Raw genomic sequence first — 17,213 nt, forward strand, 5'->3', positions numbered from 1 at the left:
GACTCTTCCATAGCTCTTACAGCATGTTTTAATGTGTTTGGCTAGGCTAAATGGTTCTGTAGCACACACAAAGCCTGTCACCTTGCCTTTTTGAGAGCAGCAAGTGAAAAGTCACAGATCCCAGCACAGATGCTGGTAGGATCCCCCTGAGAGCTCTCCTGGAAGGTTAGCAGCACCAGTGACCTGAACCAGCATAAATCAGACTGTGATATGCCATCACTTCTTACTTAACAGCGCTCAAACAAAATTGCAGACTACAGCAGTCCTATCAAGAGTGGGAGGAAAAGAGGATGCCGGTCTCTTCTCTGACTTGTAGGAGCCTGGTTCTATTTATTCAAGAAGAAAAGTAGTTCCAGCCTAGAAATGAGAGGACTTTGCAGCTTGTCTCAGATTCAGACAGAGATCAACTCCCTGTTACTTTACAAATGATGGAGAAAATTTTGCTAGATAGAAGAAAGGAAGGGGCTATATGCCATGTTGGAAGCATCATGGAAATCACATTCCCATGTGGCATTTCTGGATCTCAGTGACCAACATGATAATTAAGCCATGCTGGTGTGAATTGCATTCATCCTGCAGCTGACTCATATAGAAGTGCCAGGTTTGATGTTGCAAGAAGCACCAGTGTTTCACACTGACATGCTGAAGCTGTTCCTGGTCCATGCCAGCGATGTTCCAGATATTACAGTCTATGAATAAATTCACAGACTGAAGAGGCCAAGTTAGTTGTGAAAACGTTGCTCTTATTGCCTTATAAGTACAGACTGAGAGGAAATCCAAAAAGATACGTGGCAAGCCACGTGTCCTGATAATTCCTTGAACTTGGAAATGAACTGGAAAAGCAGCTATCAAAGAACTATCTGAATTAGTTCAAAAAGCCTGGGGACTCTCACTTCAAAATCTCAAGCATTTATGAGGAAACAAACCCCGTCCTTTCAGTGAATGTACCAAGAGCTGGATATTTCTTTTCTTAGCACAGTGGGTTGAAGATTAAATTTTTCCGAGTTTCTCATCAGAAAGCCTGAAGAACATCCTAGCTCCTGAAGAAAAGCCAGAATTGCAGGAGTGAAAGAGATTCAATCTTGTGCCTCACTTGCTTTGGAACAAGGAAGTCAGCCCAGTTCTCCCACATCCCAGGCAAAGGTTCTTCCTGGAAATTTATTTGGCTAAAACCAATTCACTTTTTAAAGAAGTTTAGGTTTTAATAAATTGGATTTCCCAGTGACTTAAGTTTTAATCAAGAAAGCTCTGTTCTTCTCCAGTGACACTGGCCTCTCCCATAGTGAAAGAAATCTTCCCATCTTATTTTATGAAGTTGCCTAATCAAGTAATTTCCTGTCTCTTTTTTTATTATTAAAACGCTCAGTCAGACCAGCTTTAATTTGAGCCCAACTGTACCAATATTTACTCATTGCACTACAGATGTGGCCAAAATTGATCCTAACTGCTGAAGCACTGATGCCAGCTTCTTCTGTCTTTGTGGAGCCTGCTAAAACCAAAAAGTCTTCTCTGTGTTTTTACCATCTCATTTGACAGTGACATAGAAAAGAGAAAAAAAACATCCGCTCCTTCCAATATGAATTATCAGGACCTTAAAGGAGCCACAACAAAACTAAAGCTGTGGTTTGCAGTACACAAGCCAATATTATGGCAGGTAAAGCATACCTGGAGCAGCAATCACCTGTCCTCAAGGAAGAAAGCTTTCATTCTTTTGCTTAGCTACAGTCTTCATGCAGTAGGAACTTAACAGTTAAGTATTTCAAGGGCTGGTAAGGAAAAGCGAGAAGCTGCCAAACCCACACATATGGGAGGATAAGTCATGCAAAGGCTTGCTTTTATGCAATTCCATTCATACTCATAATCTGCCAACAGGGCAATTCTCACTGTGCATATGCATGCAGGATCAGAGCCCGAAGTTAGTGTGTGCTTTGTCCTTATTTTGAGTGGGAATAGGATTGTACCCCATTGTATGCCTCGTATCATTCATCCCTAAACACTGTATGCTCCATTCAGGTTCAACGTGGCATCTGCTCACATGTCATACCAGTGGCTGAGAGCACTGTGCATGATCGAGACAAACCTTTAGACCCCTCCTACACAAGAACTGCTTCAGCAAGCTCTGTTCTCCACCGTGAGTGCTATTTGTTCTGAGCCTTTTGTGCAAGAGTTTTGGGCAAATGGTTTTACTGGAAAAGGCATTTGCAAGGCTTCCTTATAATTCCCAGAAGCAATCATTTAAAGCAACAGCTGTCACAACCAAATGCTCTTTAGGAAAATTTCCCAAAAAAAAGTTATTTGCTTTTTTCTTCACTTTTGAAAGCCAGGCTCATTGCACAGCTCCTCTTGACACACAAAAGTGCTATGTATCGCAATGAAGTGTGCATGTCCTTCACCTGACTTCTTTCACTTACAGACCTGATTTGCTTCTGACTGAAGTTATTGGAAAAGCCTTTATCACTTGCAGGGCGATGTTGTTGGAAAACTGGAGGAGAATGACTGAAGCTTTAAGTAGGTTTGAAGAGATCCAGAAATACGCATGTCTGTATAAAGACAGAGCAGTTTCTCTTTTCCTTCATATTCTGTGCAGTGCAGAAGGCAGCCCTGTTCCTGCCTGGGATACTAACGCAGTAGAAATAATGAGTAACTGTGGACTGCTCAAGTGCTAATATTAGTGTGGACAGATTTTGTGCAAACTGCAGCCCACAATAACAATCCACAATTCCTCTTGGGAATCTCAGGCTCAGCTGGAAACACGCACAATGTCTGCTGAAGATGTTTCCACTGGTTTTCAGGAAACCATAATTCTCCGCCTTTATTCACTGCATGTCTTTCCTGACCTGACTCTTATAAACCTCTTTCACTTCTAGGTTCAAGTTATCTGCTGAGCTCATACACCCACCAAGTCCTTAATCTGACGTGGAGGGGCATTGAAGCTAGGACAGTACTAAGGAAAAAAAACCTAGGGGGTTAACTGAACATCTACGGTTATCCATACTCTGATCATGCTGCTGCCAACCTGTCTTCCTTTCCTCTAGGCATTGCCTCCATCAGAATCACAGCTTTAGGCATAAGTTTCAGATTTCTAGAATCATAGAATATTTCAAGTTGGAAGGAACCCATAGGATCATTGAGTCCAACTCCCTGCTCCTCACAGGACTACTCAAAACTAAATCATATGACTAAAAGCATATGACACTAAAACATTTTGCTTTTGGACAGGGCTGTTTTTGTTCTGCCTGGCCACATCTAGCACAGTACCATCTCACAAGTATTTAATCAGGTACTACTGCCAAAGCTGTCAGAGTGGCATGCCCCTGTCTCAGCACCTTCAGAAGTAATGCAGCTTCTTAAAAGAAACAGCCCAAGAGGCTTCTGAGCTGTGCCAGGACAGGGTAGAGCAGTGCTTAAATGGCAGGTACATTTTGGTCAACAGCAACCAGCAGACTCGGGGTGACCTGAAAGGGCAGCCATGCACACGGAGGAATACAGGCAAGCTGTTAGAAAGGAAGAGAGCTTCTCAGCTCAATGTGTTTCAGATTTGGGCCAATTAGTCTTAGGCCAAATTCTCACTGAAGAGTTAGTCTTCAGCCAAATTGCTACTGAGCAATCTCTCTGTATGATACCTCATGATTATCTTTTAAGAGAAAACTTGATGAAACCTCTGGGATCTTCCACAGCACACCCCACTGCCATCTGTACTGTTGAATCAAAAGCTGCTCTGTGCTCTCACACTTTGTTCCTTCCGCTGCTGGTGGTGGGGGACAGCATCACACCACACTCGGGTGCTAATTACTGCAAATTTCACCCAGCCTTTGACTAACCCTTAGAGGCACTTCAGCTCTGTGTAACCCAACCTGGCTGGATGCCAAGCCATGTAGCTGGTGCATTTATGGTACATTCAGCAAGGATGTGCTGGGAAAGTGTACATGGATGGGAGGGGGTTTTACTCTCCCTGGAGGCTCCATCTCCTGTTTTCCCATGATAGGGCTTTCCCAAAACACCTTTTTTCAGCCCCTCAGTTCAGTGTGCCAGTTGTGGACACAGCATTTCTCTCCACCTGGAGACGGGAGCTCATGGTTTGTACCATCTGCAACTTTATAACCACAGGCCAACCTCTACCACTTAACCTCTGTGGAAGCATGGGGACAAGGGGAGAAAAAGATCATCTTTATCACATTGTAATTCTGTTTGTCCCTAGAATATAACTTCCACAACATCCTTGTCTCCTCGAGAGATATGGATTTGTAGACATGGCACTTAGGGACACAGTTTAGAGGTGGACTTGGCAAGTCCTCTGTTAACAGCTGGACTTGATGATCTTGAAGGTCTTTTCCAGCCTAAATGACTATGATTCTATAATTACATTTTTTCCAGCTGATTTTCATCTTTGGCATCTAAAAGCCCTATAAATCAACTAAATATGATAAATAAAAAAGAGAGGAAATTAATTTTATTAAAGGAAAAGTTCCTGCAATGATCTGATTAGCAAAGATATTCCTTATGGCAATACAACAATTAGAAAGCTGTACACTGGCTGTGACCTTGTAGTCCTGAACTACGATCAGATCCTGAACTATTCAGATCTATTTTTTTAACCATTTTTAATTGTTTTTTCTTTTTAATTTCTTAATTAAAAATCAGGGGATTTATAGTACCTGTAACTGAAAATGCAGATGTGCTCATTTGAGACTCATTAAAAAGTTACCAGAGGACAATCAGAACTCAAATTAAATAGAAAAAGCCTTGAGCAACTTTTATAGGCTGTATGATCGATGCAAGCGTCAATGTCAATAGTTTAACCTGTTTGTTAGCTAGCTGCTGACGTCCAAATTCCTGCAGCCATTGTGTAAATCACCCAAAAAATAAACAATGAAGGAAAGATACTACAGTGTTTCCCTGGTTAAAACAAATAACATACAGTGGAAACTTATACAGAAAGGAAAGAGGGGGGAAAAAAAAGCAAAAGGGAATGATAAAGGTTCTTACGTTCGTTCAGAAATACAAAATAATAAAGTTAATTATATAGATACATTGTTAATGACCTGTGAACCTGAACTAAACACCAATTTGTATGTTTACATAACAAGTATTCATGTCCACAGATTTAGAAAGGTAGCATGCGGAAGAAGTGCTGAGATGAATTTTCATACTTGGTAAACATTGCTGAAGGCTTCCAAAGGAAAGCTCTCAGATTTCAGGCCATACAGAGTTCCTACACACAACAATGAAACACAACCTCAGAGTACCAAAAGTACACCTGGTATTTCTGTAAAGAAATTAAACTACACACCTGTCCCTAGCCAGAAGTAAACTGAAAAACTGAGCTGCTGGAAAGGACTCTGCTCTCCTTTGGTTTTTTGCTCTCTTAAGTTTTCTTCCTAAGGAATGTTTTCCAGCACGCTCCAGGACAAGCTCCCATGGATTAATATGGTAACAAAGAATCAACATTTTCTCTTCTTCACTGCACGCACACACACACACAAAAAGGTTAATTCTGAAGTAGTCCACAAAAACTCCAATAAAGCTCTTGGAACTACAGGCAGAAGCTTGTTAAAGGACCTGACATGTTAAACTGATGTTAGACCATGTTAAACACAGGTACATTGCTGCCTGTGGGGAGAGGGAATGACTCCACAAATCCTTGTGCAGGACCTTGGAGGAAAAATATAGGATACAGTTTGAAAGGAATTATCAAAGTCATCTAATCTGTGCCTTTGTCCTGAAGTATGGCTGGATAATCTGCAACACCCTGATGGATATTTAACATAATCAAAGATTTCATAGCTCCCCCAATTATAGTCTATTTCTGTACTTAAACTAGAAAAACTTGCTTCACCTGTAGTTTTCCTGATGTAGAACTAGGTTTCCCTAACACAGTACATAAATATCTATTTTTTCCATGCAAAATTGAGGAGATTACTGCTTGTCCTAATCCAGTGAACATGGAAAACAACTGTTTGCTATCTTCTTGCTATTTTTGAAGTCTGCTATGACATTATCAAAATTCCCTGAGTCTTCTTTTGTGTAACCAAACTCAGTTTAAATTTGTTCCCAATAAATCATATTTTCCAAAACTCTTATTCCTGGATCTCTGTTCTGGATTCTCTCCAATTTATGTGCATCTTTCTCAAAATGTGATTCCAAAACTCAATAATCAAGTTTGAATGCCGGATAAGGTCTTTCCAATAAGGCAGACCTACTCTCATGTTATATGAAAAAGAACACTGTTAGTATACATCAATACAAATTGTCTTTGTTGCAACTGCTTTGCATTATTGACTAGCTCAATTTCTGGTTGACTTTGTTTTCCATATGACTTGCAAGCTGCTGTTGCTTAATCACCTCCCCACATACCACAAAACGTTTTTCCTAGTATTTTCTTTCTTGGATTTATCCTCATGTACCATCACCCCAACATACCAGACTCACTTTGACCTTCGCTGTTTGTCTTTAAAGTGTTTCCTCTCTTTCTTACTGTAATTTGAAGTATAAAGTCATGAAAGTCTGCCCTAGTCCATCCAGACTAAGTAGAGTCAAACCACTTCCAGGAATTAAACTTGCAACATTGCCTTGAAATATCCCACGTCTCACAGAAATCCACTTTTTCCAACTAGCTGAACATCAACCTTACATTCCCATCACTCCACCACATTTCCTAGCTTACTTATGGCCCTCTCAAAACCATTACTAATACTGAGATATACCATAACTACTGCTCCTCCTTTAATGCTAAGCCAGTTATCCTGGAAAAGAGGAAACAGAACTGTTAAGGCATGTTTTGTTGTTGGCAAACCCATCCTGTTTTTAATCAGCTTTTTGTCTCTTACATGAGTTCTTGTTCCTTAGATACTCCTTGGAATTTCTTCCAAATAAATCCACCTAGCTGCCTGCCTTAACATTGATTCGGGGCTTCCTTCCTTTATTTGGAACACTATTGTTTTATAGTCTTCTATAATTCACTTTACCATCTGACCCCTAGCTGAATTGAATTTTAAACAGATTTAATTACTGTCCTTTATCTATTGGCTTCCTCTGCCACCACATTAAAAAGTTGCCACTAACACGTTTCCAGAACTTGCTAGATCATCTGTGTCCTGCTCTGCTTCTTTTCCAACAGGTATTTAAATAGTTCAGATCTTCACTCCTGGCAAAAGTCTTGAGTGCGAGACTGATCTCTTAATTTCTTTTTTTTTTATTTTTACCTAAAAACATTGAACATCTGCCTTCCATCTCTTTCCTCAGAAGAATCTGGAGGACTTTAGAAGAATCGTATGCAATCTGATTGTGCAGCCAAAAACCTCTCATGTGCCTTTTTTATGTTCTCTCATACCTTTATAAGCCAGCATCCTAGTGTAATCTAGCTGTGGTATTAACTGGCCAGACTGCAATAAAATATCTCACAGTATGTTGTGAAAAAGAAGAGTAATTACATGAAACTGCAGAATAAAGTGAAAAAGAATATGGGATCAATCATATCTTGTATAATTATATGTATCTGTAGTGTTCCTATAGCATATGTATTTACATAAAATAGAATAAATTCAGACAGAAACTTTTATTTGAAGTAATAGAACATGAAACCTTTGTTTAAAATCAGATACTAATTACAAAACATTTTTTATTTTTAAAGACTTTTCTCATGTGGGACGTATTTATCTCTCTGACACAATCTGTGAGCAGGAAATTGACTGACACAACATATATTTCCTGCATTTCTTCCATTTTCCCTAATTGTGTCATTATGTATCAGGAATGACATAAGTAAATCAGTACCCACAAGTTGCAAGAGACTTGGAAAATCTTTGATCAAAAAAATTGCAATCAGTCTAGTACCTGTTTAGAAGGAAAACAGAGGGATTCCTATGGAATAAAAAGGAGTATGGAAGAGCTGCCAGAACTGACAAAAATATCAGACAATCTCAGTGCAAGGGAAGGTTTTAAGGTAAGCAAGGACCAATAAGGTTGCATAAGGTGCTCTCTAATGAGTTTCAAATGCAAAAGGGATTGTACAAGAAGTGACAACTAGCGTCAACAGCCACAGCTATAAAGAAATAGTCTGAATTCATAAAACACAAAAAGCTAACAGACAGAAGTAGGCACAAGTAGTTTATTCCTTCACGTGAAAGACAGGGAAAGGAGACCTAAGAGCTGCCCCTTCTCTATCCTTCCCAAATCCTGCACCTTCCAAGGAGGCAGAGCCATGCTGCACTCCAGGGAAGGGGTAAAAGCAAGCCAGGAACAACCTCCCTAGGAAGCTGCAGGGCTGGGGAGCTCCACTGCCCACTCCCTGAGATAAGCATGCCTCTTACACAAGCCACTTGTCAGAAGAAAACCGTGACAGTCACTGGACCAGACACTCATCCCCCTGCCTTTTCCTGGGACTGTGTCAGGCACTTGAAGCCTGGCACACTGTGGCACCCTTCTGGGGTGGAGGTTCGGTTTCCTCACTAAAAAAAGAACTTAGGTCTGGTCTTCTCCCTTCCCAGGGGAAGTCATCCACCCTAAGTACTATGCAAAGGCAGCAGCCACCAACATCTAGGGCTGTGTCAAAGTCCAACTTTTCAGGCTGCCCCTTGGTGCAAATGTCTCTCTGCAGAAGTCTGAATATTGGCACAGCTCTAACAACGTATCACTCTACAACATGCACTTCTATGAACCTGTCAGCACTCAGCTGTAGGCCCTTAGGAAATTTTCAGGCCTCATAGAATTAGACCTGGAGGGTTAGAAAATGCTAGAAATTGGGAGAGAGGATATACAGACCAAGGTGCAGGATGTACAGAACTTAGATGCGCTGCAAGTTCAGGGAGTCAAAGTTCACACGTAAAGAAAAAGATGGCGTTTCAGTCTATAGGTCTGGTTGGCCTAGTGCAAGTCTGAATGAAGAATGACAAATGACCTGTCTTGAGATGTGGATGAGAGAGTGCATTTCAAAGCCAAACAAAATCTCTCCACTTTGTGTGTGCAGAGACACATTGTATATGCCGCATGGAAGGCTGCAAGATGCAAAGTGCTTAGTAGTTTCTGAAAAAAGCGGCTCAAGAACCCAATGGACTTCAGCATTAGCTTACGCCTTTCCTAGAAGAGTAGGTTTTTTCCCCAGATAAGGAAGGAGAAGTACCTCTTTATGGGAAGCAAGGAGCTGTTTTCCAGTTTAGGCAGTCATCAGCTGGCAGATGTTCATGGAAAAGCTTTCTTCTCAACTGAAGCCAGGAAAGCAGTACAGAGATACTGAGTGAGAACATATGGCATGATTTCATATTTTATCTCCTCGTAGCCAAATTGCAAGAGACAGTTAGCCCAAAAACAGGAAGGAGAGATGTGAAAAATGTCAGGGTGGAGACTGAGACTGGATGCAGTCACAAGTGGACCGAGGCAGGGAGTCATAAACAGTAGCAGAGGGGTCAGGATCAGTGGAAGAAGTGGTCACGCAAGAGGCAGACAGAAATAACCCTATAATCCCTGATTTTGAATGACAGTGTTTTTCTGTGTCCACCCACAATAAATGTGTTATACGCTGCATTCCTATTTCTCTAATTGACATCCTGCATCACTTTGACTCCAACCGGGCCTGGCTTGACCAACATTCAACTTACCACTGTGATTTTTAATAAAAAGCTATTTAGGAAAACATGCACACACAAAAAAAGTGTTTGAAGAACATAAATAAGACTGCAAAATCAAGTCTCCTGAAATTAGGCAACATAAGAATTGTGATTCAGTTACATTAAGATACAGTCTTTAAAAAGGTGATGCTTTATTTTTTTTCCCCACCTTGCAGAGCCCAGGATGGACCAAGCCATGGAACTGAATCAGGCCTGCACTGTGCAGGAGGTTGTTCAAGGTAGGATTCCTTTCTTACTCACTGCAAAAGCTGGAAGATAGTAAGGGATGAAGCAAGTGTTGGAGAAAAAGAAAGAGAAGACTGGTTTATATTTTTTAAAAATATGAATGTTGCCTTTGAGAGTTAGATTTTATCCCTAGCTCTGCCACAGAGCTCCTGTGGAATGGCAAACAAGTCATTTAAACCAAATACACATGGGTGATTACTAATGCTGCATCCATCCTTTGACAACCAGTTGAACCATTAAATTATTATATCATTAAATGATGCAGCAAAGAAACTTTGAATTTACTGACCAAAAGTTAGCTGTGTGTATTACTGAATGGACATCTGGTTGTTAATGCCCCGATAAACACAAGGACATTGCAGATAAGCAATAGTTTTGAGTACTTTAAGAAAGCTTTCCTGAGGTTTTTTTCCTTATTATTCTGTGGCAGTATATAATCAGAGATACTCCATTGTAAAAAAAAAAACCACCACAAAAACAAACACAAACAACACCCAAACCACACAGAAAAGCTTTCATCGATCCCGTCTAGGTGAAAATTAAGAGAAGCATTGGACACCTCCTTTCTTCCCTTGCATCCTGCACTTGTGTGTATTTTTTATGAGGTATAGGAAGTGGTTTCCCAAGCCCATAGAACAAACATTGCTTTGAAAAACAGCATTTGAGACCCTGCCTCTAAACTCTGGAGAGCCACAAGGTCCAAGCAGTGGGTTCAGCAGACTCAAGCATTTGCGATGTTCTGAAATGTTCTTTGGGGCCTCTGAGAGCACATCAAATAAGTTCATTAGTTTTTGGGTTGGGGTTTTTTTTGGGGGGGAGGGCTTTGGGTTTTTTTGAAAGAATGTATTAACCTATTGAATTAGTAAGTTGAAAAAGTCTAAAATACTTCAGAAGAAAGCATATGTCCCTCCAGCTAATAGCATGCCAAACTAAAATATCCAAGCTCTAGTGCTGGTTTTAGTCTAATTCTGCTGTCTGAATACAAATGTAAACAAAGTCAATGACTTTTGAATATAAGGAAGTCAAAAGGTGAGCAAACAAATAAAGATGTGGCCAAAAATAATTACACTAACTTTAAAATTGCCCCTTTCTTTAACTAAAATATGCACACATCAACTAGTTGTCCTAAAAGGACAAGTTCAGACAAGTCAAAAAGGCTGCAACTGTGTTAGTCACTTCTTAACAATCTACTGTGTTTCATTAGGAGTCTGGCATTTACCTCACGACCTAAACTTAACTCACTTAAATGAACGTGGGGTCATCACTCTTACAGCATTTAAATGACATGAGAAATGCAGAAGTTTGGAAATACAACACTATCAACATCTGCAATAAAAAAAGAAATCCATTAAAAATGCCTCAACTCACATTATTTCAACGCACAAATACTTTGTGGTATCTGATCCCATGCATTAAAACTTGGTCAGCTCATTTGGAAAGGCTGAATGACAGCATATGACCACAAGCATCCATGAGTTAGTGACATACTTTGGTTGGTGTCAAGAAAATTGATTACATGCCCAATTTCATGTTAAATATATAGCAAGGAGTCAAAGGTTCCCATCTCATGAGCCAATCTGCACTGCCTCAGCCCCTGAGGAAAACATCTTTATATTATGAACAAAACTGTTCAAAAACAGTCAAAAGAAACTGTATCCAAACACCCACAGAGGGAGAGGAACAGCCAGGCCTGGGACACTCTGTGGGCTTGACATCACCTGAGACGTTGGCTGAGTAGAGAAAATAGCCTGAAACGAGGAGTGGGCTGTGCCCCTGGTGTAACAAGGCTTTCCCCTTTCTCACAGGGGGTAGCACAAGAGATGGAGTCTGGAGGGCAGGCAGGGTGCCCTGGCCACCCTGAGGAGTGTAAGAGAATGGGAGGTGCAGGAGTTATACTTCTTCCAAAATAAAAGCCTATTTATTTCAAGCTACAGTGATAGAGTCCAATATGTCTATCTCAGCAGGCTACTTGTTTTAAAATCCTTTTTATCCCTCTCTGATGTTTCTTTCCATGAATGAGCAAAATTCTTCAGCTTTTTGGAGCCCCTGGGCTTGTGGGCACTCAATTTTCCCCTTCAAAATGAAGTGAGGGCCTGCAAGGCTGCCCGGTCTTGGGCTATGAGGTTCTGTCTGTACCACACCAAAACACCAAGACCCAACATCTCCGGTCAGGTTTCCATCTGTTCACCATGCAGGTTGCTTTGTTCCCCCCCCATGCAGGAGGTTGGGTCCCACCACGTGCCCCCTCCCATTCTCCTCTGCCCTGACAGAGCAGAGGAAAGGAAGAGGTGTGAGAAGATGTGGTGGAGTTTTCTTTCTCCCCTTCCTGAGCAAGGTGTCTTGGGAGAAGAGGAAGCAGAAGGACTGCTGCTTGCAGGTGACCTGTGCTGGAACTGGTCTCTTTGCTCTCCCTCCCCATCTCCATACTGAAACGGTCCCCAAGCAGGAGGGGAGGGAATAGTCATGTCTGCTTCTGCTGGGTTTCTGAATGGGTGCTCTTCAGTGGAAGCTGGGTAAATGGGGATACCATCGATTCGGAGAGTGAGGCTTCATGACTCCATGGATTTGCAACACTGAGAAAGGCACACAGTTGAAGAAAATGAACCTGCCCCACCACCTTGAGAAAGCTCATTGTAAAATTGGTTCCCTTGCATCCACTTTGCTGAAATACATGCTACAAGCACAATAAGTGAAAGGAAGATGGAAAAAAAACAAGAGCTGAAACTAGACCAGCTACCTGGAGAGACCTAGGACCAAGGATAACCTCTGTAAATTGTTTTGCCTGTGCAAACAGACTGTGGCATGCTCAGACCTCCTCAAAGCACTGCATCACAACTATTTGTTTTTAAGAATAACAAGACTGAAGTCCCATGATCCACTTCTAAAAATTATTGTAAAAATAGGTTTAAATTGGTTTTCATTAAAAGTAGAATGAATGCAAATGCTAAATATTACAAGCACTAAATCTAAACTACAAAGCTGATGACTGACACATATGCAGTCTTAGGCTGCCTCTGTATAACAGTGCATCCATACCGAGTAGGCAATTGATGAAAAACTTGAGTTATTGGTTTAAACGGGTGTGAGGGCATTGCATTTGGGCAATTTTATAATTAAAGTTAAAAATTCAACATCCAGGCACAGACAATAATCCTGAAATGTGATCCCATAAACTATAAAATAATTCTGTCAAGCCTCTAGCATTCGTGTTTCAGCAGCTGGTTTCTATGTCCTAAAGCACTCTTCCAGGGCTGAGAGTTAAATGCCACTGCTAAGAATGATTACTGTGCTCTTTGCTCCTTGTCTCCAGTGACCTGATACTCCCAACAGAGACCTCGGTACCGTCAGTTGCCTGTGGTCTGAGCGATCCTGCTGGCCTGAGCTGTGAAGCTCCTGGGACCCTTGCTGGAGTGATGTTGCTCCATCATGGTTCCCAGTGTACAGCCAAGAGTGAATGCCACAGAAGCAGCCAGTAAACAGTAAAATAAACAGAATGCAACATTCATGAGACTGAGTGAAAACAAACAGAGTGGTGTTTAAGTGGCTCCTTCTTCTCCTCTTCTTCCCATAACACAGGCACTTGGGTCACATGAGTAGCTAACTCATCTCTTACAACACAGTTTTGTTTAAAGACTGGGTCACTTCCTCTGCTAGGAAAGCCAAGCCTCATTAAGGGCTATTTTCCGGGGGTAACTGGCATCTCCTGGCACCGTTTAAAGCAGATTAGGATTTTGGACATGTCTACAAAGACATATCCAGCAATTGTGTTCAGTGTTTAATTCTTTTAATCTTCCAGCCCTTATAAGCGTGAAAGGGCTGTAAATATGGGTACTGGAGATTAACAGAAGAAATAATGATAACACTATAATTAAACTCTTAGATGGCATTTTTTATTTTCAGCTGCCCAGTTCTTTTTCAACGGAAATAAAGAGTACAAAGCCAGAAGACATGACGCAGCTTTGCATCAAGGGAAGACCCCCTGCTGTCACCCACTGTGTGTACCCACGCAGTGTGTGTGCCCACCTCCAAGTTAAAAGTAATTTCTTTTCCTACCCATTACTCCTGCTGAGAAGCTCTTTCAGGACCTCACTGCTGCAGTGATTAGTGGCCAACTTAACTTTGGTTATGCATTTTTCATCCCAGTCTGTTTCATTAGAGGAAATAATTACATGCCCTTGCATTTTTTTTTTCTCCCCCACTGGATTTGCTTACAGCTAGTTACCACAGCCCACCTTTGCCTTCCCAAGCAGAAGATAAGCTCATACTGCCTATTCTCACAAGCTCTCCATTAAGTGACCTTGCAGCACTTCACAGCTTCCCCCCATGGGAAGCCACTCTCTTCCATTCATCCTTACCTTCTCCCAGGCAATCCACGCTTCCTAAATAGCGCCACATCAGCATGACAATTAAAAAGAGAGTTTGTACATTCTTTCCTAGCAAGGAGCAATCAGTCATATAGCTTAGCCACTCTTTGGTGGAGACGCAGATTTCTGATATTCTTCTGCTGTGCTTCCTCCTTCATTTTATGGGCTTAGATTGAGCAGGTAAACTACCACCAGCTGTGATCAAATGAGGGCATCTGTTTCTCCCCTGAGCTGATAGGTCTCCTCTGCCCACAAGAAGGAGGCCCTAATGTCCAGCATCTACAAGCTAGTTGGGTTATAATGATGAGAACTGAGAAACCACTGCAGCTTGCCAACTGTCTCCTGCGGAAAATTTTCAAATCGGCTGAAGACCATCCATGGTAAGCCCTTGTCAAAGGGAAAAGAACAGCAGCAACATATTGATGGTATATGTAATGATGTTTTTTAATTATTTAGTTCAGCTGTGTCCCCAACTTGAAAGCCACAAGTTACTTGACAGTCCTTCTTTTTGCAAGTAAACAAACATAGTATCAACTATTTCCAGTCACAGCCTGGCCTCCCTAGCGCTTATGACGAAGCACATTTGGGAGCCAAAGTAAACAAACAGGGTGATTCATTTATCCCACAGCTTAGCAGATGGATGAATCCGCTATAACCAAGGCAAAACAGGACCTCTAAGGCTTTAAATTAATAGTACCATGCAAGTGTTGCAAGACAGAAACACTGGTAATGCCTCATTGTTTGCAAAGAAATCGAGACCTGCATTTCTATGACATTTAAGTACATTTAAGATATTTAAGTGAAGTTCCTATGGCACTACTCAACAAATGACAAACCACTAAAAACAGTGAGAAAGAGAGGACCTTCACTTCTTGTCAGGACTGAGAGATTTACTTCTTCAACATGTTACAAAGGAGTTTGCTGTTTACATCTGAAGCTGTCATCACATTCTGAGACAATTTAGACTGGTGCAAAACACTAACATCAGTAGGAGGGACACACAACTGTAAGAGCCAAACTACACTTTGCCATTAAATATTCAGTAATGGATGAATTTCTCAAGTTCTAACAAGCGAGCATGGATCATTGTGAGTTTTTAAAAGTTTCCCCATTATTAGTAGGTACCTGGCTCTCCCTTGAGGAGCTCCAGGAAGATAATGATACATCCTTCTTGAAAACTGATTGATGCTATATTTCATCTGCTTCATTAAGCTCTTTATATCATGTCTACTAGCTAATGTATAGACTGATGTAGACTATAACTTCCAGTGCAATGAACACACTAAAGCAGATGAATGAGCTAAATATATTTTTAGTGATTTTCTTATTGACAGCCTGTGTTTGTCCATTGGCAGCAGGCTAGTTTTATGAGATTTCATTTGTACATAACAGTATTTTTTTCCAGCCTGCTGCTGTTGCCCAGTAGTGCCTGCGGGGAGCCGGCGGGCACTGGCTGCAGTGGGAGCTACGCTGGCTGAGCACTGTGGAAGGGCTGGCAGCCCCCACTGCCCCATGCATGCCCCAGAGCCCCCAGCCCACCTGCAGTGGCACAGCAGGCTTCCTCCTGGCCCGGTGAGGCTCGGTGTACTTCAGCCGCATGCACACAGCACCTCTTTCTCTTCTTCCTGCCATAGCTGTGGCACTTCATGACCATGTATGAGCCACAAACGTTTTTCCAACGCATCGACAGATGTTTGCAGCTTGCCTGTTGTGTTGAGTTCCACAATACATACCTTTGTGCCTGCATCCCAGCCTCTCACAGCATTTTCATTTAGCACGAGCCTGTGTCCTTGCTCTGCACCGGTAGCTACTAGAACTGAAGTCATTTCCCAAGAAAGCCCAGCAGCCTTGACTGCATGAGAGGGTGTCTCTGGGCTGAAGTCCATTTCTTTTTATAACCTATCTGATAACCTGAATTCCAGTGGGCCACAACCAATCCACACCCATGACCCAGGGTGGATTCATCTCACTTTGTCTTAAACTGGTAGAAAAAGACAGACATCTTTAGAGGGCAATTCATCCCATTTATTTTAGGCACCAGAGGTAACTCTTTCTCCACTGAGCAGAGAAGAAATATCAATGGCTAGCTTGGACCATCTGTATTCCTTTTGGCTACATGAAGGCTGGATCAGAGGTACCCCACTCCAGGCTATCTTTAACAGCTCCAAGGTTATGAGTGGACAGAGAGTTTGCAGCTCCAAAATGTCAGACCTATTCCATACTTTGTTTTGCTCTCCTGGGTCTCTTTCTTTGCAGACTTGAGTCAGAATATCAGTCTTTCATAGTACATTTCATATAGACTTTCAGTATCAAAGACTTTCATAGGCTATTCTTATACTTAAGGCATTATTGCTGGTAATGGTATTCACATGTTTCTTGTCTTCCTGTATGCACACCTTCCCTCCCCAGCTACTAGAATAAAAAAAAAAAAAGTAACCTTATCTTGATCTGCCAAGATCCGCTCTGTGCCCAGATCCAATTCTTATTTCCATTTGCTCCCATATTTATGTAAAGGTTTTGTTTGGGAACCAGCAGATCTAATTATTTGATGCTCTCTGAATTACATGTTTACTTTTTTTAGGTGCTACTCTGATCAAATATTAGTTATACTGCCTGTTTAGGTGGACAGCTGACATCAAGATCACGTATGCCGAGTAAAACAAGAAAATAATTGTTAACTGAACTCATGTTTCCTGAAAAGAACTACATCTGCAGGAGCAGCCTTTATCCCAGATGATAACTCATGGCAGACCATGGGACACCAGACTCTCCCCCTCTGTAGGTGTGCCTCTGAAGTTGTTGCAGATAGGTGAGCTCTCTGGCAAATGTCATAAACCCACACAGTCCCAGGAACGATGTGGCCTTGTCCTCACATCACTAATTTTTTGATAAGTAATATTGTGGTGCAGAGCCCTGAGTCATTGATATGAAGTAGTTTTCCCTGATACTGTGTTTCTTTTCAGGTCCAATTATAAGCCAGTACAAGCAAGTTCTCAGTCTC

The sequence above is a fragment of the Falco biarmicus genome, chromosome 2, assembly GCF_023638135.1.
Source record: "Falco biarmicus isolate bFalBia1 chromosome 2, bFalBia1.pri, whole genome shotgun sequence".
Lineage (NCBI taxonomy): Eukaryota > Metazoa > Chordata > Aves > Falconiformes > Falconidae > Falco > Falco biarmicus.